The 26,264-nt window shown below is 35.3% G+C and overlaps 1 protein-coding gene across 3 annotated transcripts in view; it reads right to left on the reverse strand.

Moving 5' to 3' along the window:
- The window catches only part of LOC114272602 (disease resistance protein At4g27190), a 63,215-nt gene extending 37,301 nt beyond the window's left edge, over window positions 1–25,914 (reverse strand). For all 3 annotated transcript variants that reach the window (XM_082879339.1, XM_082879340.1, XM_082879341.1), the window contains exon 1: window positions 25,643–25,914. The gene's annotated coding sequence lies outside the window, so the exon portion shown is untranslated. The remainder of the gene's footprint in view (window positions 1–25,642) is intronic.
- Window positions 25,915–26,264: the final 350 nt, after the last annotated feature.

A 26,264-nucleotide genomic window follows, 5' to 3' on the forward strand; every position in this document is an offset into this window, starting at 1 on the left:
CTCATCTGTATATGTTGCATGTGAATTTTTACTCAGAAATGTTCTTTTGTATGCTGATTTAATACCTTTAGACATGAGACATTTTGATGTTGTTTTGGGTATGGATTGGCTATCTAAATACCATGCAACCATTGATTGTGCTTTAAAACGAGTGATATTCTAACCTCCCGGACAGAATGAATTTTATTTCATGGGAAAAGAGGTAGTTTCAACACCATACCTTATATCTTCCATGAAAGCCCAAAAGCTAATGAGTAAAGGTTGTCAAGGGTATTTGTGTAGCGTAATAACTGAACTAATTATGGACATTTCTCTAGACAATATACCAGTGGTAAGGGATTTTCCTGATGTGTTTCTGGACAACTAGTTGATAGAGAAATTGAATTCACAATTGATGTAATGCTGAGTACACAACCAATTTCTAAAACTCCCTACCGTATGTCTACTACTGAAATCAAAGAATTGAAAATTCAAGTGCAGGAATTGCTTCACAAGGGGTTTATTCGCCCAAGTACTTCACCGTGGGGTGTGCCGGTTCTTTTTGTAAAGAAGAAAGATGGGACCCTTAGATTGTATATTGATTACCGAGAACTCAACAAGGTAAATTTCCATGTATTGATGATTTATTTGACCAGTTGCAAGAGGCCCAGTATTTTAAAAAATTGACTTGAGATCGAGATATCATCAGTTGAAAGTGAGGACTGAAGATGTTGAAAAGACTGCCTTCCGAATTAGGTATGGACATTATGAGTTTTTGGTTATGCCTTTCGGAGTCACTAATGCACCCGTAGCATTTATGGATTTGATGAATAGAGTTTTCAAACATTTCTTAGATGATTTTATTGTTGTATTCATTGATGACATTTTGATATGTTCGAAAAGTAAAGATAAACATAAACGACATTTAAGAATGACTCTTCAGACATTGAGAGAAAAACAACTGCATGGGAAATTTAAGAAGTGTGAGTTTTGGCTTGATGAAATTACATTTTTGAGGCATGTTATTAACAAAAATGGTATTTCAGTTGATCCTCAGAAATTGAAGCCATTATTGATTGGCCTACTCCAACTAATGTGACGGAAGTTTGTAGTTTCATGGGATTGGCAAGTTATTATCGGAGATTTGTTAAAGACTTCTCAAAAATTATTGTACCATTGACCCAATTGACTCGGAAAGGAGAACCGTTTGAATGGACAGGCCAAAGAGAATCTGCATTTCAAAAACTAAAAACAAGATTGACCACAACTCCAATTCTTACTATACCCTCAAGTACGGAAGGATTTGTAATTTATAGTGATGCATCTTATAAGGGATTAGGGTGTGTTTTAATGTAGAATGGCAGAGTGATTGCTTATGCCTCCCGACAATTGAGACCACATGATAAAAATTACCCGACACATGACCTAGAACTTGTTACAGTAGTATTTGCATTGAAGATATGGCATCACTACTTATATGAGACTAAATGTGAAGCGTACACCGATCATAAGAGCCTGAAGTACTTTTTCACACAGAAGGAATTGAATATGCGATAGAGATGTTGGCTTGAACTGATCAAGGACTATGATTTACAGATCTACTACTATCCTAGCAAAGCCAATATTGTGGCTAATGCGCTCAATAGAAAGAATGTGGGGAATCTAGCCTGTTTGCTCACAAATCAAAAAGAACTACTGCAAGAGTTTGAAAAGTTTGAAATAGAAGTAGTGCCTTTTGAACAAAATAGCTTGATAGCTACAATGTCCGCACAACCAGTCATTATTGAAAAGATCAAACGAAAGCAAATGAATGATGAGTTTCTGAAGAAGATTTGTGATGAGTTCGAAACCAAACCAAAACCCAAATTCACAATTGAAGACTTAATAATGAAATTCCAAAGGAGACTATGTGTTCCTAATGATATAGATTTGAAAAGACAATTTTGGAGGAGGCTCACAAGTCAGTGTTTGCTATGTATCCAAAAAATACCAAGATGTACCAAGATTTGAAGTTAGTGTATTAGTGGCCCAACATGAAAAGAGAGATTGCCGACTTCAACTATAAATGCTTACAATGTCAACAAGTGAAAGCGGAGCATCAGAAACTGGCAGGCTTGCTTCAGTCCCTCCCTATTCCGGAATGGAAGTGGCCGCACATAACCATGGACTTTGTTGTTGGCCTATCTCAAACACCTAGAGGTATGGACTCTATTTGGTTATAGTTGATAGACTAACTAAGTCAGCTCATTTTCTTGCCGTAGAGACTTCTTTTAATGCATATAGACTTGCTACTATCTACATTGATGAGATTATTCGATTACATGGGGTTCCAGTGTCTATTGTATCAAATAGAAATCCTAAATTTGATTCTAGAATTTTGCATAGTCTACAGGATGCAATGGGGACATATTGAGGTTTAGTACAGCATTTCATCCACAAACTGACGGGCAAACCAAGAGGACTATTCAGACCTTAGAAGACATGCTCCGTATGTGTGTTTTGGATTTCCAGGGCAGTTGGGAAACATATTTGCCATTGGTTGAGTTTGCTTATAACAATAATTTCCACACTAGCATTGATATGGCACCATATGAGGCACTATATGGCAGAAAGTGTTGATTGCCAATTTGTTGGATAGAGGTTGGTGATAGGGCTATCTATGGAACAAAACTTGTGCAAGAAACAACCAAGAAGATAAATATCATTTAACAAAGGCTCAAAACTGCACAAAGCCGACAGAAAAGCTATGTAGATCAACGAAGAAGGGATTTAGAGTATGAAGCCGGGGGATCATGTATTTATCAAAGTAACACCGATGAAAGGGTAGACAAGGTTTGGCAAAAAAGGAAAATTGACTTTTCGCTGCATCGGGTCATTTTGGATTCTTGAGAGATTGGGTCATGTTACCTACCATATTGCCTTGCCACTGGGTTTAGAACAAGTGCACAATGTATTTAATGTATCCATGCTTCATGGGTACCTTAGAGATCCATTTCACGTGATTGTTCACCATCGGATTGCTTTAGACGTGAATATAAGTTATGAAGAAAGGCCCGTACAAATCATTGACCGACAAATGAAGCAATTAAGGAATAAAACTATTCCTATGGTGAAAGTCGAGTGGAAAGAACATTATGGGAAATAAGCCACTTGGGAAAAGAGGATGAGATGTGGCAACGATACCTACAATTGTTTTCGTTTGAAGTTAACTAAGTTTAGAGGACCAAACTTTCTAAGGGAGAGAGAATGTGATAACCCCAACGTCCGTAATATTATATTTAATTATTTCAATAAGCGTAATTGCGTGATTGTGTGTTTAATTGTGTGATTATATGCTTAATTTTGCGATTATCTGTTGATACATGGAATATCTGTTCACTTATTGACTTAGAATCAGAAATTAAAAGCCCAAACAACTTCAGAAACCAAAATTGACTAGCCTAATAGGTTGATTAGGATATTTAGAATTTTATGGCAACTTTAATTGAAATTTGATTCGGATTGAAATAATTAGAACTAATCAAAATTGAGTGGGATTAATTAGCCCTAAGCAATCTTAATTAGTCTAAGTTAATTGCACCTATATATATATATATATGATACATGAGCTTTTTTTTTAGCTCAAAGTTGTACTTGGCTGAGATTTTAGAGAGAAAAAGAGTGAGGAACAACTCTAGAGAGAGAGAGGGAGAGGAGAATTGTAAAGGAATTAAGGGAGATTTGAAGAATTGAACTAGAGTACACTTGAATTCAAGCCTTAGGTATCATCTTCAACCTTAATCATTGTAAATAAAACATGTAAAAGTTGAATTCATAGAGTTCTTGAGTTCATTTGCATGTAATTGTACAATAGAGGCATGAATTACTTTGAATTGGAAGAATTGAGTTGAATTATGTACATGCATGCATGAATCACTAATTTGAGTTTGAATTTCATGGAATTTTCCGCATGCATGAAGGTATATTTAACATTTTTGAAGTTGTTTAATAGTTTTACCACTTTTCATCTCATGCATGAGAGTTTTGAAAAGAAAATAGTGCAATTCATGTCAAGCATGGTTTCAACCTCAAGATTTAAGCTTGATTTTGAAATTTGGTTCATGATTTTGAGTAATTGGTTTCAAATTAAGGGTGTTTTCATGTTACATAATGTTTTTTCATGTTTTTTGTACCAAACTTGCAAGCTTTAAGCCTTTGGAATCATGTTTTGAGCTTCAAACATAAATCTGGAAAATCCAGAATTCGACTAGTTAGCTCGAGCGAAGGATGTGGTGCTCGAGCGTAAAAGTTAAGCTCCCAGAAGTTTTTCAGAGAATTGCTCAGTGGCACGATCGGCAAAACTTGTGCTTGAGTGAACCCTGTTTTGCATTACTCATGGCTCGAGCGACAAAAAGTTGGCTTGAGCCTAAAAATTAAGCAACCAGTACTTTTACAGAGTTTACAGACCGCTCGAGTGACCAAAGTTACGCTTGAGCGAAGACCCTGTTCTCAGCAAATTTTGACTAACTCTTTTAAGTGCATATCCTCATAGGCACCAATTGAACTCATAATCATGGAATGAGTTAGAAACACATAAGAAGAGTTGAGTTAAATTGAAATGGTTATTGAATGGTGCTTCAATTGTGTATTTGTTATGTGTTTTGTATAGGTGGACGTCCGAGGCCTAGTATCGATAGAACCCACTATGAGTAGTAACTTTATTACGATATGTTCAAGTGATATTTACTTTCAAAACTGTTATTATTCTCGAAATTGATAAGTGAATGATTGAATAGTTTATCAAAACGTTATGATGATTGATGGAATGATTTATTGAACTACTATTTTCCTTAATGAATGAAGTTCCATTTGAATTTGTCATCGTGGCATCCTTTAGTGAGGCCCTTGCCTGGGGGATATAATACCCATTTGTTTAACAAGCCCTTGCCTTGGGGATATAATACCATGGCCCATTGTTTAATAGGCCCTTGCCTGGGGGAAACAATACCATGGCCCATTGGCCCTTGCCCAAGGAAAACAATGCTGTGGCCCATTGGATCAATTGAAACACAGAAATCTCTAATGTTAGACCCACATGGTCACATTGAACATGGAATATTCATTGACCCATCGTGATCCCATGGAATGACCCTTGGGGTCCCATTGTGATTAAAGCATTGTTACCTTACTGGATGTGCCACGTAAATCGAATGAAATGGCTATTGATATCGAGATTTGAGTAGAATTGGAAATTAATATTTGGAATGTTATTGAACTTCATTCATATAAACTCTTTATTCTGTTATTACTCACTGGGCCTAGCTCACTATTTATATGTATATGTAGGTGAGCAAGTTGAGCATCAAGGATAGAGATTGCCTCGAAGTCACCCCATTGTCATCCTTTTGTAGAGCTTTCGAGAAGGAGCCAGCTTGGGCTCATGTGGAGCCAAGCAAAGTCTAAACTCCTTTTGTTTTGAACTTTTCGTTTTGGTTTTTGTATAGGGGTTTTTGTTTAATTATAAATTGTGGAGTTTTGTTAGATGGATTGGATGTTTCAAACTTTTGTTATCACTGCACTTTATGAATGGTTGCACAGCTTTAATGTGAAGTCTTTTCATATAAGCACAGCTCGATGGATTATTTTCAAGTCTTACATTGCTTCCGCTAAGCCCCACAAATTAATCTAAAGATGTTTTGTTAATTGAGGTCGTAGGTAATCTAAGATTATTGGCCGGTCATGATGCTAAACCTATACGGGCGGGTCCGAGTAGGTTCAATACTTAGAGGTTCAATACTTCTCTCTACTTTATTAAATGAGGTGTTAGTGAGTTTTGCCTCAACACAAATCTCATATTTATGATTAAGATCAAATTCTAAGTTTGGAAAACATTCCAAGCAAACTAATCTACGCATAGACTTAAAATTAATGTGACATAATTTCCCATGTCATAAAAAGAAAGACTCAACAATATAAATAGAAACTGTTTTTTATTATTAATTGCAAAAAAAAAGCTACAACAGTTAGTACATTAAGCTTAAAAAGCCCATTACTCAAATACTATCACTCTACATACATTGTCAGATTCACAGACTAGCCTAAACTCATTCTTTATCAGTAGTAACCCGGAGATCAGATTCTTGCAAATGTCTAGCATATGGAATACATTGTTAAGAGTGAGTTCTTTGCTCGAAGTCATCTTTAGCACAGCCTTTCATTGTCATTCAATTGTAGAGGTTGAAGAATTTCCCATATAGAGTAATTCTCCATTCTCCACTATACTTTGTAGGTTGCGAACATCTTCTTATTAGCACATGTGTAAAGAGTAGCCCCAGTGTCCACCCACCATTCCTTAATTTTACCCTCTAAGTTTGCCTCAGAAACCATAGTAGAGAAACTAATGTCTCTTACACCATCGGAGATGTACTCAACTTTGGTCATATGAGCTTGTGCTGTCCTCTTGCTCGAGCTTCTGCCTTCCTTGTGACTATAACAATTCTTAGCACGATGCCCATCTTTCTTGCACACAAAGCACTTTCCTTTGAACTTTTTGTTCTTTCCACTTTTAAAGCCTTCATGCTTTCTCTTTTTGTTTTTGGATCTTGACCCTTGTCCTTATTCCATAACATTTGCTTTCGCTGGCATGCTGTGGCCACCAGATTTCTTCTTGGATCCACAGTTGGTTTCCTTAATACGAAGCCACACAATAAGTTCCTTCAATTTCATCTCTTTACATTTGTACTTTAGGTAGTTTTGAAATCTTTCCATGTTGATAGAATTTTTTTTAATTATTATTGCAACTTGGAATGATTCACTAAGAATCATTCCTTCTGCATGTACGTCATGCAGAATCAATTGGAGGTCTTGAACTTGACTTATGACAATCTTGGAATCTACCATTTTGAAGTCAAGAAAATGGCTGACAATGAATTTCTGCGAATCGGCATCGTCAATTTTCTACTTCAATTCCAAGGATTCCCAAATTTCTTTTGCAGTCTTCTTAACACTATACACATTGTATAGTGTATTCTTCAACCCATTGAGGATGTAGTTCCAACACAGAAAATTCCCATCTTTCCATGCTTCCATGACAGCGACTTGCTGGTCGATCTCTCCATCATTTAGTGCCGAGCAGTTTCATGGGTGAAGCGAGCCAAGTTCAATGTAGTAAGATAAAATATCATCTTTTGATGTTATCATTTGAACTCAATTCTATTGAAATTTTTGGGTTCTCCCCATGATTTATCGATATTGATAGCATTGCTAAAGTTATTACAATGCTAGGGTTTAAAATAGGCCTAGGTTGTCTCAGAAACGACCTCATTTGCCATATTTTCTAATAAAAAATTGGCAACAAAACTAATTATAAAATATGCAATTAAATTGTACACACACAAAAAGAAAGAATAAAATTCTTGTATAAACAAATAATAAACAGAATAGTACTTCAATTGATCAAAATAAAAATTCAAACAGAATATTACTTTTGTATTTAATAAAAATGAAATGTACTTTAATATTGTTAGAACCTGGCGGCACTTTTTGTAAATGTGTGTGTAAATAATTGTATGAAATAAACAAATAAATATAGAAAAGTAATTTTATTAAAAATTTACAATACTCTTGCAGATTAGGAACAATAAGTCGTGGCTTGTTTGGACACAATCTCCTTCAAGCAGATTTCGCCATCGCTTCAGTGTTTTGAGTTTTACCAATGTTCGCTTCCCAAGATGCAATGACTATGCTCAAAGTTGCAGTACTAAAACTTCAAGCCTGGCGAACCAAAACTATTTTGTAACTCTCTCTTTTTAAGAAAATTCCCAATTCTCTAACTTGTAGAATATGAAAAGGCAGAAGAGAGAGTAGCGGAAAAGAAAGAGAAATGCGAAAATGGAATGGAATGGGTTGCTAGAATAGGAAAGATATTTATAGCCTACAAGGTGTCTATTCAGAGATGCCTTGGTGGTTGTTCGGATTTAGTCTGAAAGGCACAGGTGGTCGAAAAGGAAGCGATTAGAAAATTCGAATTCAAATTTTGGCATAATCGAACTTGAATTCAAAATTTGCACAAAAAGTTCTAAAAAAAATCAATTTTTTTTGTCCAAATAATAAATACGGACCGATTGACCCAAATGCATTTATGAGCTCAATTCGAGTGTGTTTGCTAATTTGGGTCCAAGCCCATTTTGTCCATAACTCCTCCTTACAAAACTTCGGTCCCTAAGGGTCCAAACCCGAATCTCAAACTTGAATCTTATATAAAATATAAGTTTCCTTGTCTTTCTTATGTAGGACAAGCCTATATCACCAATGTATAGGAAACCCACCAAAACTCCATTTCCACGAATCTGACTTTGGAGTCGATTTCCAATTCAATCGTAAATGGTTTTATCGAACCAATTACATAGCATTAATCATCACGCGACATAGAATACGTCACCACTCAGACCCACCAAAAATAGTGAGTAGGAGCCACATATATTTTAGCTTAAAGTTTTCTAAAATTATGGTTTTGACAAAACCATTTCCAACACAAAGCACGGAAGTTGTTACAGTCTTATCTATACTTTCTCAAATAGTAATCGCTGGGCAACAATAAACATAGAAGGAGACTCTATCTATGATACAGAAGACTTGTCAAATACTACAATGAATTCAACTAACATTCAATATTTCAAGTAAAATGACTTCACACATCAAAAGGATAGTTCCTAAAGGAGGATGACACATGACAAAATATAAAGAGCTTTAAGGAACATGAGCAAGATTTTCAAGAAGTGGTGTATGAATTATGGGGATAATTCACCAAAAGTGGAATGCAACATGGGACACTGGGCAACATTTGGTTGAACATGCAAAAGCAAATTTGGGTTCGAAAAAACTACTAGCAATGAGTATAAATATAATATTTGGAGGCATGGAAAAGGGTCTAACCCGATAAACAATAATTTTATCTGTAAATTATAGTTTATCCATAGTCTAGCACCAACAATCCAAGCAAATTCTATTACTTCTTTAATAATTTGTCTCAATTCAATACCTTTATCCTTAACTTTAATAGGTTAGTTTCCTTTAGTTTATAAGTATTGTCAACATATTTCAAACCTATAATCCTTACTATTTTATCAATTGTAATGTTTATTTCAGGTATTTAATTTATCAATCTACATCACCTAAAAAACTGTGAAATCCTTTCCGAGGAGGCAATAAAGAACCAATGGTTGTTTGTTCAACCATACACAGTCGACTTGATTAAAATTCAATTCATCCACTCACACCAAACTTGTTCCTAACACACCTGCACACAAATTATCATCACACAAGGCACAATTGTTTTTCCTTTTTAAAGGATAGACCTTCATAACTCATATGTGAATATTCCATAAATTATGGCATACCATGCCTTGTAGTTCAAGTTAGCCAAAGCACATTCTCCAATTTGTAGTCAAGCTGTCAATAATAATGGTAAGGTGACTCCACCCATCTATTGGTGCAAAATTTAATAAATGAAATGGAAGGAGATAAAATAGAAAATAATTATGATTGCCTCAAGGTGAGTGTTATAATGTCACTTTTCTTAAGACGATATTTGCCGCCACCAATTCTTTTGAATATGGTATGCACCGAGTTACCAGGGAATCTACCTCTAGGACACAATGAAGCCTAGTCTAAAGACTGATGTCTGATTGCATTATGCATGAACGAAATCAGATCCCGAATACCTTTGGATTTTTCTAATCCACCAAGTATAGAGGAAAATAACAATATGAATGTTATAGAAAAATTCCATGGATGTTCTATGGATTTCGTATATAGAATTGCCAACCCATTCTACCTTTATATAGGCATGGGTTTGTGTCCCTTAGACCAAAGGTTGTGTTCTTTAGATACTGACGCCTTTTGATCCAAGAGTCATATCTTTTAGTTTAAATCCAATAATTACACCCATGGTCTAAATCCAAAAGACACACCTCTCCATTAATTCATATAATTAAAATACACATTTAGATATATATATAAATATATTATGAAAATGTTCCAACACCATTCTCTATTTGTTGGGGGTAGTGTGACATGTCGCCCTAAGTTGTATGTATTTATGGTTCAGAGGAGATAAGCATATCTAGTAATTTCTTTGTAATCTTTTTGTCATAGTGAAAATCGCAGAAGTCATAGACATAACCCTAGTTTGAGCGTATCATGTAAATTTTCTATTCTTCATGTGTGTGAGTGATTTATTTTTCTTATGCGTTTATCCATTTTTTGTGTTTCATGTTTTATTGATCTTAGTTAGGTGACCTTATCAAGGAACTAAAGAAATATTCTCATAATCATCTTCCAATATAAACAAATAGAGCCATCACACGTGGGAGACTTTTTTTTATTAAATGTTGTTTAACCATTGTAATATGTTTAAATCAAACGATTCTTTCTTAGATATGGATTGCGGCAATAAAAAAAATTATGAAAACCTAGGTTTTCAAGTCTATGTTAGGAAAACTACCTATATTATACTTTAGTATAAAACTAATAGAAAACTTCTAATCTAAGTCAATCCAAATCCCAAACTAATGAGCTAAATGTGTCAGAAGTTAAGTCAAACTTACAAAGACAATACTAAACATGAAAAATTTAAAACTTAGAATAAGAAGAAAAAAAAACCCTATGATCTTAACCACTGATAAAAGATTAAGTATCAGTTACAAAATTACGGCACAAAAATCCAACTCACTCAAGTCACATGAGCATCAAGGTTGAACAAATTAGAAAAAATAAAATATACAAGCTATTAAAGGGGAAAAAAAAATAATATTGACGATTTTGAAATCTCATTCTACCATGAACAAAGTAACTCTAAAGCATTTCAACAAACAATGCATTGTAATTTTTTTTTTCCAAAAAAAAATTCTACATACAAACTAAGATAATGTGTTCTAGGTTTCTCTTTCAGTACATTGGTTGTATATCTTTTGTACTACTCCTAATTAGGGGTGCTCACGGACTCGACGCAATTTGCCAAAACAGACTGACCTAGCCCAATCCACCGCTTCTAAGCGGTTTCGATAATATAGGCAGACAGATGTAGATGGAGATTTTTCAAATCCGCCTATATTCAGACAAAAGGTAGATAAGAGGCCACCCAATCCAAACCAATCCACCAACCCGCTTTAGAATATGATGTTATATTTTTATGCTTTGTACGTTAAAAAAAAGACATTTTGTTTAGTAATAATATTAGTTATATATGAAATATGAAAGTTTGGCCTTTATTTTAATAATAAAAAATGAAGAAAAAATTTGGACTCAAATAAGGCCCCTCAAAATATTGAAAAAAATTACTCTAAAATATTTCCCAAAAAAAATAAAATAGTAAAACTCAAACTAACAAATTGATCCACATCTACCCGCCAACTTGCATGGCCAGCTCAATCCAGATCTGCTAACTAAGCCGACGAATGTGGATTATTTTTTTCCAATCCGCTTAAGTTCAGACGGATGATGAATGGGACGCCACCCAACCCAACCCGATCAACAAGCACCCCTACTCCTAATCATGTATGTATTTTTAATGATTAATTCTTTTTTTGGCAAAAAAAAATAAAGACTATTTTGAGTTTTTTGTTTTTGTGATTTATTTTTTAAATGAATTTTTTTAATTTTAGTTAATTTGCATTTTGTGGCACAGAGATGATACTATCTGCAAGACCATGAATCACTCAACTTGCGAGTGAGACATAAAGAGCATGGGAGCAATTGTAAACAAGGCAAGCATACACAAAAGCACATGGCACACACAGGATTAAATGGCTCAACCTAGACATGTTTTCTCTTATAAGAAGTGTGTGTGTGCAGTCCTTGGATGCCCACAAACGCTAGAGTCAATCCTAGTAGTGATCTAGTGGTTGGACCCCTTACAAAAAAATCTATGAAACATTGAGAAAAGTCTAATCACTAGTGATCAAGGGGTATTTGTTGAAGTGCTCCCCCTCAAACCAACGACAACATTTTTTTTTATTTGTTTCTTGAGCTATTATAGACGACTTTCACTCTCAAGAATATAGAACCCAAACTAGAGAAGCATAGAAAGTAGTGAAGTGATGGTTGGTAACTTTGAGGTAGCCCTTTCTTCAAGCCATAAATGACAAGTACAATGAAATGATGGAGGGCTGGTAAGAGAATCAATATCACCCAAGATATGCTAACATAGGTCAACTTCTTAAGAGAAACATGAGATACACTGCTAGAGGTCTATAAAGATGTTTGATCAATTATGTGAACATTTCTATACTTGCTTGACCTGAGGATGTTTACTGAAAGAGAGCATGCTAAGCAGAGCAAACGCATTCACTATGAGCCATGTACTATCAAGAATGAAACTTTGTTTGTATATTGAATGATGTTCAAGCATGTCAGAGTGCAAAGGAAAAGATAAGCATAGACAAAAGATAAACCAACCCAATGGAACAACTTTGAAAATCAATGATGTCAAGGCCTTAGCACTGCTATCAAGTCTTTCTGAGAGTTAGAATTTGTTGGCTGTTGCAATGAGCAATTCCACCGGTTCAGCAAAGTTGGGCATGGATAACATAATGGATTTAGTTCTGAGTAAAAACACCTGAAGAAAAGATAATGGCAAAAGCTCTAGTTCGACATTAACAATTGACTACAAAAGCAGGAAGCCCAACAAGGGCAGCAATAAGAAGAGAAACACAAGTAAATCCAGGAATGCTCAATCTCCATCTCGACTAAAGTTTACAGGCAAGTGCTTGGGTTGTAGTAAGACTGGTCACACAAAGCGAGATTGCAAAGTTAAGAAGCAAAATGACAATAATCAAGGCGAGAAGGAGTTCGTGAATGTTTTTGATGAAGAGGGTTCTAAAGAACTCATGTTGTCTTTAGAAACTCGTGGAGAATCAAGGATGATTGATTCTGGTGCATCGTTTCACACTACCTCGCACAAAGAATTACTCGAAAATTATGTCTCAAGTAATTTCGGAAGGTGTACCTTAGAAATGATGAAGCCTGCAACATAATTGGCAAAGGTGAAGTATAAATAAACCACCCCAATGGAACAACTTTGAAAATCAATATGTTAGACATGTGCCATGTTTGAAGAAGAATCTGATTTCAGTTGCCTAACTCACAGGTTCCGGTATTGTGACAATCTTCGCCGGTGATACGTGGAAGATGACCAAGGAGCCATGGTAGTGGCTCATGGAAAAAGGGAAGGTACTCTCTACATGACATCGGGTACCTATAGTGTGATTGCAATAACATCATCAAAAGTCAAAACCGGCATATGGCACCGCCAACTTGGACATATGAGTGAGAAATGAATGAAGGTTCTGATGTCAAAGGGGAAACTACCAGGTTTGAAGTCTTTGAACTCGAATTTCTATGAAGACTACATCTTGGGAAAACAGAAAAGGATTACTTTCACTAAAATTCTGAGAGCTCAAAAGTCAGAATGATTGGAGTTAGTTCATACAGACGTGTGGGGACCATCTCCAATAAGATCTCTTGGAGGCTCTAGTTATTTTGTCACTTTTATTGATGATTCTACCCAAAAATTATGGATATATTTTTTGAAAAATAAATCTAATGTGTTTGACATCTGCGAAAAGTGGAAAGTTTGGTTGAGAATGAGATAGATTCAAAATTGAAGTGTCTCAAGTCCAACAATGGTAGCGAGTACATAGATGGCACTCTAGAAAAATATTGTGCAGAGAATGGAATTTGACATGTGACAACAATTTCGGGCAAACCGCGGCAAAACGGTGTGGCTAAGTGCATGAACCAAACAATCTTGGAACGTGCTAGACGCATGAGGATTAATGTCGGTTTGCCAAAACAGTTTTGTGAAGATGCTGTGAGTACATCAACATATCTAATTAACAAAGGTCCTTCAATTCCCCTAAATTGCAGAATCCCAAAAGAAGCGTACACTGGTAAAGAGGTAAATTTGCGGTATTTGAAAATATTTGGTTGTATCTCTTATGTTCACATTGATTCTGATAAAAAGAAATAAATTAGGTCCCAAGTCTTGTATTAGGTATGGCTCTGATAATTATGGATATTGATTTTGGGACTTGAAAAATCAAAAAAAAAAATTAGAAACTTGTATGCAGTGTTTAATGAGTCTGTCGTGTACAGAGATATATGCTTGATGACATGACTAAAGAATCTAAAATGGTTAAACTTGAACCTCAAGACACCAATGTACAGTTGGCACCACCCACTAAGATGCAAACTCCTAAACCTCTTATGAGGTCAACAAGAGAAACAAAGCATGTTGATCGTTGTTCTCCTTTCTTGCATTATCTATTGTTAACTAATAATGGTGAACTAGAATGTTATGAGGAAGCTTTATAGGTTAAGATGAGGGAAAAGTGGAAGCTCGCAATGGATGACGAGATAGAGTCTCTCGCGGCAAATCAGACTTAGGAACTGGTACAATTGCCCAAAGGTAAATCTTTACTACATAATAAATGGGTTTACCGGTTGAAGGAAAAACCTGATGGCACCAAAAGATACAAGGCCAGGATGGTGGTGAAAGGTTTCCAATAGAAGGCAAGTATCGATTATACTGAGATTTTCTCTCCCGCAGTAAAATTTTTTACAATTTGTACTGTACTTAGGATTGTTGTAGTCGAAAATCTAAATCTAGAATAGTTAGATGTTAAAATTGCAATCTTTCATGATAATTTTGAAAAGGATATCTACATGCATCAACCGCAGGGCTATGATGTGATTAGGAAAGAAAGTCTATTATGTAAATTGGAGAAGAGTTTGTATAGGTTGAAATAAGGAACTAGACAATGGTACATAAAATTTGATAGCTTTATGGAAAATGTAGGCTTCCATCGGTGCTATGGTGATCATTATGGTTATTACAAAAAGCTTGACACTTCGTATTTAATATTTCTCTTGTACGTAGATGACATACTTGTTGCAGGTTCAAGCATGGATGAGATTTCAAATCTCAAGAAGAAGTTGTCCAAAGAGTTCACAATGAAAGATTTGGGTGCAGCAAAACAGATCTTAGGGATGCGAATGAGCAAGTATAGGAGGAACAAGAAACTAAAGCTATCATAGGCCGAGTACATTGAAAAAGTACCCAAGAGATTCGACATGGACTGTGCAAAACCTACAGGTACTCCATTAGAAAACCACTTCAAATTGACGAAGGAACAAGCTGAAACCACACTTGAAAAGTAAGAATACATGGCGAAGGTACTAGATGCTTCAACCATTGGAAGCTTGATGTACGCCATGGTCTGTATGAGACCAGACATTGCCCATGCAATGGGAGTTGTTAGCAGATTTATGAACAATCCCGGGAAAGAGCATTGGGAAATTGTCAAGTAAGTATTCAGGTATCTCAGAGATACGAGTGATTTGGCTCAGTTATAGCATTTCGAACTCCTTGGTGTAATAAAATCATGTTTGGCTCTTGGATGAGGCATTACCTTAATGGTTGTGTGAGATTGGATAAAAAAAAAAAATTATAAAAAAAAAAACCCCAAATTTGAATAGTTGTTTGTGAGCAGTCTTCACTTTTTTATTATTTTCTCTCTCCACACTTTGAATCTTGATGAAAGGCTAGAACCATTGAAAATCTTGTTTTCGGGGCTTCGATTTAGACACAAGAACGACCAAAACTGGAGTCCAGATGATAAAGTTATGCCCATTCAAAGTTTGCAAATATGAGTTGTGTGCATAGACCCTTCCAGCTCTATTTTTCAAAATTGTCTGAGATACTGCAAATCTTGATTCACCACTTGAGCACACTTTTTACTACTCGAGTGACCTATTCAAGAAAGTATAGATACTGAGAGCTTTCATTCACCGCTCAAGCTCAATTTTGATCGCTCGAGCGATCTGTTCGAAATCAGTCATTTCAAAGAAACTTTTTGGCCCAACCTTCCTCACTTTTTTAGATTTTTTCTCTCTCCACTGTCTCTTTTTCACCTTTTTGAGCTTCCAAGTTCTTGAACCCTTGATTTCATCTATTTTTAGCCATCTTTGAGCCCTAGTTCCATATACCAAAACGCAGAGCATGGCAAGAGCTTCCTTTTGATCTGAGGAAATCGTCTTTTCATCACCGGTAGATTTTTAGGTTTCTTCCCTTCTCTTCGAGAGGTAGGGATTTCCTTGTTTCGTTTCAATACCTTGTTATAGATAGACTTGTGGTATTTTTCTATTGCATAATATCATGGATTGAAAAAAGATTTGTGAAAAGCATGTAGATTTGGGTTAGGGTTTTGAATCCAAGGAATGAATCTTGTGTTTTAATGTTGATGATGTTTATTTTATCATGTTGAGAAATAAGATTATTGCTAAACTCATGGTGAAAAGAGTTGTTGTAAGAGAAATAATAAGGGAGTGTTTTGAATTTGTTTCATTGTAGTTATAATGATTAAAGAGAAGTGGATTCAGTTATGGGACTAATAAGTCAATGGTGAATATTTATGTAAATTGAGTAAATGAATAGTGATCGTGAGATTTTTATTTGTTTCATTGATTTTGCTAGAGTTTTGTCCTTGGCCATCGGTGGAGGATGGTGTTGATTGTTGTTGAATAGACTATATGTATTCTGTGTTGTTGATTTATGTGGTGTAATTTAGAATGTTGTGGTGATGTATTAGAATGTTGTGGTGATGTATGAGCAACACGAAGGGTCTATTTCCTTCTAACAAAGGTTATGCATTCCTTCCGGTTTGCACCCGGTAAAGCGTGGTTAGAGGTTCCGCATTCCTTCTAGATAATGACTAGTAAAGCATGGCACATAGAGATAGGGTTCTCTTACCTTCTAGCTTGCGCCCAGTAAAACATGTGAATGGCTGGAGCTATATGGAGATTATGCTTTCCCTGCGGTTAGCCATCGGTAAAGCGTGGCGCGTTAAGATAGGCTACGATACCTTCCAGCTAGTGCCCGATAAATCGTGCTATGATTTGGTGACTTGTTATAGTCAGTGTTACGATATTGGATTGATAAGTGCCCAATTGCCCTTCTGTGCCGAAGCCAATAAATGTGGGAGTATTTGAAGGTGTTTATCATTAAATGACTCGTGGAATAATGATGGTTATATGATGAGTACTCGATAGATATAATTAGATGTTTTAAATTGTTGGTGATAATATAATCAGCTACCTAATTTTTGTGGAATGGTAAATATGTGGATGTGAGAGTGTAATCAACTATACTTAAAATTGCTTTTGTCAAACTAAATGGAATTGAGGAAACAGTCTCTTGAAATATGATAAATGAATCGTAAGAATAAAGAAAAAGAAATGAAATTTCTTGGTTATTAAAAATGGATCATTTTTTAAAGGTATATGTATGCATGTGTATTTTGAATATCAAATGACACCCTATGTATATACTTATAACATCGAGCATCATGATTAATTTTATCTATGAAGTGTTATTGTTTAGAATTATTGTAGATCCCTACTGGACCATTATGTTCCGTCCCAATCGTTGAAAAAACTTCAAGTACGAAGTCTATAGTGCATCAGTCAAGGATCGAGAAGTTAATTTTTATTGAAGGTTAAAGTGTTGTAGAAATGATGTTGTTCCTTCATTGTAATTATTTATTTTGTAACATTTTATGTAAGCCTAAGGGCACAGATTGTAATTCGTTAAATTGTATTCTTTATCATTTGTATGACGCGAGAGACAACACTTCCATTTCTTCTTTTGTATTTCAATTTCCACATTTATGATGTATAATTGGACTCTAATGAGAAATTTGGTAAATATCCGAGTAAATAAAATTGGGGGCATTACTTCTCTGGTATGGCGGCACAAAAATCAACTTGCTTGGGTATGTTGATTCTGATTCAGTAGATGACATCAATAGTAGGAAGAGCATGACATGGTATGTGTTTACTCTTTGTAGTGCTACAATAAGTTAGGTCTCTCAATTGTAGAAGATTGTGACTATCTCAACTACAGAAGCAGAGTATGTTGCAACTATAAAAGCTTGCAAAGAGATGGTATGGTTAGAAAGTTTCTTAAGTGAATTGGGGAAGAAGTTTGATGATTGCAAGTTGTACAGTGACAGTCAAAGTGCAATACATTTTGCGAAGAATTCCGTATTTCATTCAATAACGAAGCATATTGATATAAAGTACCATTTTGTTTGTTCACTCTTGGAAGATAGCAAGTTCAGGTTGGAGAAGATTAACACAAGTGAAAATCGTGCAGATATGTTAACCAAGGTAGTTACAATTGAGAAGCCAAAGCTATGTGTAGCTTTAGTTGGTATCGGCATGTGAGGTTGATGGTTCAAGTCATTACGATGTTCTATAGTGTTATGAGTGAAGACTGTTCATGTCTTGATCTGTCTCCAACTGGGAGATTGTTGTTAGTGGAGTTGAAACAAGACTAAACCTAATCAAATTAGGAAAAAGAAACAAGGAAATTAGTTTTTGGTTAGATTTGGACTTTAAATTATTTCCTTCTTAGTCAAGTTTTTCCTTCTTAGTTTAAGTTTTGGTTTCCTTGTTAATATAGGATTGGATTTGAGGCTATCCTACAGATACACCCATGTAGCTCTATATTTTTTATTCATTCATTAGTTCTGTGATCTTACAGAGAGATACACAATAATGAAGATGAGAGATATATCATTGTGAGAGAGTTTGTGAGATGGTGTGTGTGAGACTCTTGTAACTCCTTTTATATTGATCTTGGTAAATTCGCAATGACTCCGTGGATATAGCTCGTGATTTGGGGGAACCACGTAAATCTTTTGTGTTATTTCGTGAGTGTGTTTTTCATGTTCTTTTACTTTTCCGTTCTAGATTCGTTGTGTGCATGGTTGTTTGCTAGGGTCTTGGAGTTTTGTATTGATCATATATACCATAACAGTAATGGCTAACAAGATATGAATAGATTTTAGATGTGCAACAAAGGAAAACGTCTCATCATAATCAACTCCCTTAACTTGAGTATACCCTTCAGCAACCAACCTAGCTTTATTACGAACAATAATGCAATTCTCATTAGATTTATCCTTAAATATCCATTTAATATGTATCGCATTCACATTGCTAGGTCTAGGTACAAAGGTCTACATTTTATTACATTCAGATTGACCTAATTCCTCATGTATAGAATTAATCCAACAATCATTACACAAGGCTTCTTTCACATTTGTAGGTTCAGTCAAAGAAACATAATAAATATGTGATACTTCCTCTTGAAGTTGCTTTCACATTTTCATTACACTCCTAATCACTTGTTGAATAGGGTGATTCAATTTCACTCTTGTAGATGGCTTCAAGGTAGGTGAAGGAGATGATGAGTAACAATGAGTGTATCTTCTTGAACATGCCTTGTAGATGGACTTGCCATAGGAGATGGTGCTTGCATCATGATCCAATACTTGTACTTCTCTTGACTTGAGTGAGCCATGGTGAATGGAGAGTGCTTAACTTCTATCTCCTCATGAATAGATGTCATAAGAGAATCTATGTCATCTACAACCACATTTATGAATTCCATAATAGATAGAGTCCAAAGGTTGTAGACACGAAAATCTCTACTCGTGGTTTAGTACCCTAGAAAAATCCCTTCATCACTTCGAGCGTCAAACTTACCCGAGGGCTTTTTATCCTTAAAGATGTAGCACTTACTTCCGAAAATTTTGAAGTATTGCACATTACGTTTCAAGCCTTTCCAAAGTTCACACGATGCTTGTAATGTATTGTGCCTCAAATACACATGGTTGACAACGTAAACAGCTTTAGAGGTACTTTCTTGCCTAGGAGCATAACCCTCGCTATTTCTTAAACCACAGTTTTTTCTCTCAACAACCCCATTTTGCTGTGGAGTAATAGGGGCAAAAAACTCATGTTTAATACCATGCATATCACAAAAATCCAAGAAGGATCTATTCTCAAACTCACGCCCATGATCAGTACGGATTCTTGTGATATGCCTAATAGTAACACCTTGTCATTCTGGATTCTCATGACCAAGGACTTTAAAGCATCAAATGTATTTGATTTTTCACATAAAAGATTTACCCATCAGAAATGGGTGAAATCATCAACAGTCAAGAAAATGTATCATTTACCTCTAATGCTTTCAGTGCGAGTAGAGCCCATAAGATCCATATGAACCAGTTCAAGAGGGCGCTTGATTGTAAGGCCAATCACCTTCTTATGTGGAGTTCTAGATTGCTTTCCTAACTAACATAGCCCACACACTTGGTTTATTAACTTACCCAATTTGGGTATGCCTCGCACTAGCTTCTTATTGCTATCTTGGCTAGGTTTTTGAAATTGATATGACCTAACTATTGATGCCACAGGTCTAGATTGCTCATGATAATTGAATGACGAGTGAGGTCACTAGTAGCAACTATCCCATAACAATTATTAGATGTGCGCACATTTTGCATCACGATATTTCCCTTTCTATCCAAATTCGGACATTTATCCTTTAAAAACAATACCTCATGATAGAAGTCACACATTTGACTAATGCTTCAGAGATTAGCTTTAAGTCTATCAACAAGTAACACACTATCCAACTTTGGAAGACCAGAAGCACTTATAAAATCCTTACCAATGACTCTAGAAGTGTTGACATCTCTAAAAATAACAAGAACTCCTTCATATCTTTCAATGGATGTGAAGTAGGATTTGTCACCAGGCATTTGACAAGAGCAACCACTATCAAAATACCACATGCATGTGTCATGTGCTTTGTAAGTAGTATGAACAACAAAACAAGACAAATCACTCTTTCTCACCTAAACTATTCTTGTCTTAACAAGAGTGGATTCAACACGGTTCTTGGTGGAGTCTTAGCATTGTGAACATCATTTTTGCCTATAGTATTCCACTTAGACATGAAAGGTTGTCTCCTAACCCAAGAGGTGTTAGAATTTCTTATACCTCTTTGAGACACCCTCCTATACAATTCAAAGCAATAAGGGTGAATATGACCAAACCTACCACAATGATGACATATGAAAATAGAGTTTACCTTCCTCTCTTTGATCATACCAACCTTAGGGTGGTTGAGGGACTCATCACCATGGTGCATATTTTGCTTCCCTTTTCCTGGAATCCTTGTATTATGAGACGTGGAAGCATTCCACTTTTGCATCTTGTCATCACCAAAGCCAATTTCGCTCTTGTCAAACCCCATTTGTTGTGAGCCTGTGATATTTTCCAATGTCTATGATCCTTTGTTCCAAAGACCAATAGTAGCCTTAGCACGCTTGAGGTCTTCTTCTACCTTGATGACTTGCTCATCCAATTGAATTTGAGACATTTCAAGAGATTCGATCTTTGCATCACACAACTCATGTGCTTTTAATTACTCATTTCTCTCATATTCACAAGCTAAGAGTTTCGCACAAAGATGTTATCAATCAATTGAGACTTTAATGGCTTCTTTGCCTTGGAAAGCTTTTCACTCTTTTTCTCACATACCTTGAGTCTGGTGGTGAGCTTGTCATTCAACTTTGACAAGTTGTAACATTCTTTGTACAACTTATAGGCTTGATAAAGCTCTTGATCATCTATTTTATCTCCCAACTCTTCATTCTCACTTTTAGATGTTTCTCCATTTTCAGAAGACCCATGCAAGCACAATCATCCTCTTGTTTATCAGTCAAATTCTCTTCTTTAGTGGAAATGTCCAACCTTGCAACTAGAGCATTGAACCTTGAGGTACTAAATGCTTGTAAAGAAGATTCCCCTATTTCATGAAATTGCCTTAGGGTTTCCCAAGCATCTTTTGTATTCTCATAATGAGAGATGCATTGCTTTTCTTCTTCAGAAATTGCCTGTCAAATTTCACTCAAGGCACGCAAGCTAGTCTCCATATTTTGCCTTTGACTTGCACTCCATTCCTCAATTGGCTTGACAATTTTCTCAAGTGTTTCCAAATTGATCACATATAGAACTTCAAATTTTTCTTCGATAGTGCGCCATCCATCCAGATTCCAAGCCATGAGAACACTCTCATCCTACACTTCCAATAAAGATAATTACTCCCAACAAATATGGGTGCTTGGTGTGGACTTGGTCCTCATGGGAAACTAACTGCTTGGGTGTTGTTTGAGGGAATGTTGCATAGAAGGCCATGTATGATCCTTCACTATCTTCATCAACCGAGCCAATCTCATCATCTTCTTTATCAGTCCCACATTTATCATCCTAAGTCACAGTGTAGACTTTCTTCTTATTCTTCTTATTAGCACATTCAAGAGCAACATGACCAAAGCATTGGCATTCATAATACTTGATGCCTTGACCTCTTGTAATCTTTTTTTCTGGTTTTAGAACTGGTTTGAACTTGTCATTACCCTTGTCCTTTGGATTTGAATCATTGAAATTAGGCGTTTTTTTCTCAAAACTTTTTGAATTGTTTTGTAAATAAAGTTGTCAGTACGGAATCAAACTCCACATCCACCTCTGGACTCTTTATATCTCCATGAGTACAATTAAATCTAGCAGCATCTTTTTTCTTTTCTTTGAAATAAGTTGTGCATCATAGGTTTGCAAATTTCCACCTAATTGGTCCGACTTTAGGTTATTAACATCTTGAACCTCTTCTATAACCATAACCTTTGGTTGGAAATGATTGGGTAAGGACCTCAAAACCTTTCAAACACCCCTAACCTCAAGGATTTTCTCTTCCAAAGTAAAGCAAGAATTAATAATGTCACGGAGCTTGGCATAAAACTCAACAAAGGTCTCATCCTCCCGTATTTTAAGGATTACAAAACCATTGATGAGCCTTGAAGTTTTGAACATTTAACAGAGGTTGTGCCCTTATGAATTATCTCAAGGATATCTTATGCCGCTTTTGGTACCTCACATGTCCAAATGCAACGGAATTTCTCCGATGTGATGAAGTAAAAGAGAGAATTGAGAGCCTTGCTATTCCAGCTAGAGTTTTGGTAGTCATCCATGTCCAATTTGTCAATTGGTTTGGGAATTGTGACATTATCGATGGTCACTATAGGTTTACTCCACCCATAGATGACGAAATGCCAAACTTTCACACCAATAGATTTTTAAAAAGCTCGCATGCGAGCTTTACAATACAAGTAGCTTGTTCCATCAAGTAAAAGAGGACAATCGGTGGAATTACCCACACAAATTGAATAAATATTCATAAATCACACAAGATCACACTCCTAAAGCTTTGATAAAAACACAGTCAAAGAACGACTAACCCGCTCTGATACCAATTGAAAAACCTAAGTTATGTGATTCATTATCTATGACCCTATTTAGGAATAGGCTATTTTAGTTGGTTATTTGGCTTTTTGACTATTTTAGCCTGACTAAAAAAGTTGTGTTTGGGATGATAGTTAGTTTATATATATATATATATATATATATATATATATATATTTGATGGTTGTTAAAGAAAAAATGAAATGATTATGGATTATATGTAACATTTTGTCTTATTGGCTATTTTAGCCAAATAGCCTCTAGCCAAACAAGGCCATTATCAATAATCCAAAATCCCAAACAATAGTCATTCTATATCAACAAACCTAGAAGGATTTGATTTAGATTGAATCTAAGAAATTAAAAATCAAACACCAATGGGTTAACATATTAAATCAAAAAAAACACACACACACACACACACACACACACACACAATTGAACTCTTCCAATTGTGATTAAAAAAAAAATCACAACCCAAAAGGGTGAACAAATCCACTAACAAGAGAATGAAGATTAGAAGAGATCTCACCAAGTCAACTCACTTATGAATCCACACAAGATCAACCGAAGACTTTTCTCAATCTTCAATGCCCACTCTTTATCTAGGATTCATCCATTGTTGAACTTGAATCCACAAGCTCTAACTCAATCCGGATTCCACCGGTAGAACGCTATAAAAGATGATCTATCACAACAACCCTCTTCATGAAAACAATTCAATCCATGAGATATGCAAAAACCTCAATGAATTAACAAGAGGAAATCAACAAAACTCTCATAGAAATCACACTTTACTTTTGGTGTCTTTAAAGAGAATGCTGGACGAGATAGATACAAATCTAGAAATACAAGGCGATTATAACCTAACAAACTCACATAGACTACTCGAGCATAGGAATGACTGCTCGAGTGATGTGTCTAATGAGTCAATTGTAACAAACTCTAAACTTCCAAAATGCCTTTAGAAACTGTCCCTTTGCTCGAGCACACAGACCATCGCTCGAGCAGTAAACCCAACCTCTCAGTATCTCAATAACTCAGTTTGAGAAACTACAAGCTTCCCAAGTTTGCTCAAGTGCAGAATTAGTCATTTGAGCGATCAAGTAAAGCTTGCAAGATCTCAATCCACATGCTAAGATGTTGCAAGGCTAAAATGTTCGCTCCAGCGCCCTTTTAATCGCTCGAGCAGTCCAAGAAGACTTGTTCAGGAAGTTCAAGCAACTGATTTTGAGGGCCGATCAATTGAGTATTGATTCACTAAACACTCAAAATATCACAACATTTCAACCAAAACAAATGTGAATACAACTCAAATATGTTTGTCACACAGGATTTTCAAAGCAAGCTTAGTGTTTTTACTTTTTAGATGTACCTAACTTAAATACATTTAAAAAGTAAATTTTTTTGAAATTTTTTTATTAAATTCACTAAAAAAATATGAAAAATAAAAAAATCCAAAATTAATTTTCAAAACTAAACCAAACTTCAATTTAAAATTGAATTTCGACAAGAAACACAAGTTCAAGCACAAAGGCAAAGATTATGGGTTGTAAATATCAAGTCTCTTAGGTGATCTAGCTTATAGTCCAATATGGTCAAGATCTCAAACCAAACTTAAACCAACAACCTAACTAAGAGTTGTTTTGTCGGGAACATGAAGTTTTGGCCAAAAAAGTTACAATAAAAAGTCAATTTATTCTCTATACTTTTTTTCATATATCTTTTCATAAAAATCAAAAAATTACTAAAAAATTCAATTCCGAAGATAACATCTACATGATATGTCAATGCAATACATGACTTTACCTCTTCACACCAAGTTCGCATTAACCAATTGGAACTAGCTCAATTGGCCACTCGAGATTTTGCGTTAAGGTTTTTATTTTTTCTTCATTGTGAGACTCTTACATTTGAGGTTATTGGTGTTAGTTTAGGCTCATAGGTATGTTTTGTACTTTTTTTTACGTAGTCAATTGTTTAGTCTGATGTCATTCTCATGATATTTGTAAATAATCTTACTAATTAACAACAACAATAGCAACAACAACAAAAAAAAAAAAAAAAAAACAACAACAACAACAACCACAATGGAAAAGATAGATAAAATTTGTATTGAACTTGAATCTCCACTATACCTCTATGTCTCCATGCCAAGTTTTGAATTGCTTTTGATATTTATTTTTTATCGGTAAAGAAAAAAACAATTATCGTTGATGAAAACTAATGAGTACAAAAAGGTATTTATGAGAACATCAATGGAAAGAGGCCACTGAAAATGCATTAAGTGGAAAAACCAAAGGCAACAACAAAACCATCAAGTTGGAAAGGTGCCAACAAACTTCCAAACAAATAAAATGAGCTCAAACAATACCCATCCTAATAGCAAATGAGAGCAGTTGAAACAAAAGATATCTATTCATAACTATATATAATCAAACGACACTAAGAAGTCTTTAGGGCATACCTCTTTCTTGTTCTCCAACCAAGCTAAAATGTCTCAGTTTCACAAAGCACCCTTAAGCTGATCAATGAAGAGGGAGTTAAAGAACAAAATACAAACAGGAAACTCACGCTTGAATGGTAGAGAGAGAGAGAGAGAGAGAGTGGTATGTAAACATGATTTGAGGGGTTTATAATGGTCAAGTGTCTTCCAGGTTATAGTTTCAATATCAATATAATGCTTTAAGTGCGAAAGAAGCAATAGGTTGGTATTAAGTACCTACAAAATTTATTGAGGAAGTCAAGTTACACATGCCACTTTCTTTATTAAAAAGTAAGATATTTTGTTGAAAACACAAATCTGTATCTCCAAGATAATCAAATAGTCACAAGGTAAAGTGCACAAAGATTAAAATGAAGTGTCAATGGTTTCCGTCAAAGTAGAAAATTCCCTCATTCTTTCATGATTGCATTACACTTGAATTCTAAACTAGTTTTGGAATCTATTACAGTTGCCTCCATTTCAGAAATTCTTAACTTGACATCAAAGCATAGGAAAAGGCAAAAGCAATATATGATTATTCTTTGTAGCCAAAGAAGCAGAGGCAAAAGTACAATTCTTTCTTTTTTGTCACCACCCTTCCTAA

Source organism: Camellia sinensis, chromosome 7, assembly GCF_055761805.1.
Source record: "Camellia sinensis isolate YWXY chromosome 7, ASM5576180v1, whole genome shotgun sequence".
Lineage (NCBI taxonomy): Eukaryota > Viridiplantae > Streptophyta > Magnoliopsida > Ericales > Theaceae > Camellia > Camellia sinensis.